The following is a 1,466-nucleotide window of genomic DNA, read 5'->3' as shown; positions in this document are numbered from 1 at the left end:
CGTTAAACTCGTCTCCGTAGTTGAGAGGGAGCGGCCAAAGCAATGTGCAATCGTCTTTGTAGTGGAGCTGGGAGGGGCAAGGATAAGGGACGAAGACCGGGGTAACATGTCGGATGCGATCATACCAGCACTAAAGCACCGGATCCCATCAGAACTCCGAAGTTAAGCGTGCTTGGGCGAGAGTAGTACTAGGATGGGTGACCTCCTGGGAAGTCCTCGTGTTGCATTCCCTTTTTAATTTTTTTCGCGCCGCTTGCAAAACAAAACGCACGTGTAAGTAATATATTTACCGTGTTTTATTATTTTGCACGAGTGCGGTAAGTCATAGCTGGGTGCTCACGATTCACGGGTCCAGCGTCGGCGTTGTGGCGCGGCAAGCGTGCACTGGTGCGGTTGGGAGGGAGGGGTGAAAACCGCGTTAAACTCGTCTCCGTAGTTGAGAGGGAGCGGCCAAAGCAATGTGCAATCGTCTTTGTAGTGGAGCTGGGAGGGGCAAGGATAAGGGACGAAGACCGGGGTAACATGTCGGATGCGATCATACCAGCACTAAAGCACCGGATCCCATCAAAACTCCGAAGTTAAGCGTGCTTGGGCGAGAGTAGTACTAGGATGGGTGACCTCCTGGGAAGTCCTCGTGCTGCATTCCCTTTTTAATTTTTTTCGCGCCGCTTGCAAAACAAAACGCACGTGTAAGTAATATATTTACCGTGTTTTATTATTTTGCACGAGTGCGGTAAGTCATAGCTGGGTGCTCACGATTCACGGGTCCAGCGTCGGCGTTGTGGCGCGGCAAGCGTGCACTGGTGCGGTTGAGAGGGAGGGGTGGAAACCGCGTTAAACTCGTCTCCGTAGTTGAGAGGGAGCGGCCAAAGCAATGTGCAATCGTCTTTGTAGTGGAGCTGGGAGGGGCAAGGATAAGGGACGAAGACCGGGGTAACATGTCGGATGCGATCATACCAGCACTAAAGCACCGGATCCCATCAGAACTCCGAAGTTAAGCGTGCTTGTGCGAGAGTAGTACTAGGATGGGTGACCTCCTGGGAAGTCTTCGTGTTGCATTCCCTTTTTAATTTTTTTCGCGCCGCTTGCAAAACAAAACGCACGTGTAAGTAATATATTTACCGTGTTTTATTATTTTGCACGAGTGCGGTAAGTCATAGCTGGGTGCTCACGATTCACGGGTCCAGCGTCGGCGTTGTGGCGCGGCAAGCGTGCACTGGTGCGGTTGAGAGGGTGCTCACGATTCACGGGTCCAGCGTCGGCGTTGTGGCGCGGCAAGCGTGCACTGGTGCGGTTGAGAGGGAGGGGTGGAAACCGCGTTAAACTCGTCTCCGTAGTTGAGAGGGAGCGGCCAAAGCAATGTGCAATCGTCTTTGTAGTGGAGCTGGGAGGGGCAAGGATAAGGGACGAAGACCGGGGTAACATGTCGGATGCGATCATACCAGCACTAAAGCACCGGATCCCAT

At 53.1% G+C, this 1,466-nt stretch overlaps 3 non-coding genes across 3 annotated transcripts; all 3 read left to right on the top strand.

Moving 5' to 3' along the window:
• Positions 1-111: 111 nt before the first annotated feature.
• LOC123178050 (5S ribosomal RNA) lies at positions 112-230 on the top strand. Its single transcript, XR_006489289.1, has one exon. It is a non-coding gene; the product is annotated as a 5S ribosomal RNA (ribosomal RNA).
• A 297-nt stretch (positions 231-527) lies between these two features.
• LOC123178051 (5S ribosomal RNA) lies at positions 528-646 on the top strand. The gene has a single exon (XR_006489290.1). It is a non-coding gene; the product is annotated as a 5S ribosomal RNA (ribosomal RNA).
• A 297-nt stretch (positions 647-943) lies between these two features.
• On the top strand, positions 944-1,062 carry LOC123178052 (5S ribosomal RNA). Its single transcript, XR_006489291.1, has one exon. It is a non-coding gene; the product is annotated as a 5S ribosomal RNA (ribosomal RNA).
• Positions 1,063-1,466: the final 404 nt, after the last annotated feature.

Source organism: Triticum aestivum, unplaced genomic scaffold (genome assembly GCF_018294505.1).
Source record: "Triticum aestivum cultivar Chinese Spring unplaced genomic scaffold, IWGSC CS RefSeq v2.1 scaffold106613, whole genome shotgun sequence".
Lineage (NCBI taxonomy): Eukaryota > Viridiplantae > Streptophyta > Magnoliopsida > Poales > Poaceae > Triticum > Triticum aestivum.
The sequence above is the reverse complement of the archived record's forward strand: the minus strand, read 5'-3'. Positions and strand labels throughout refer to the sequence as shown.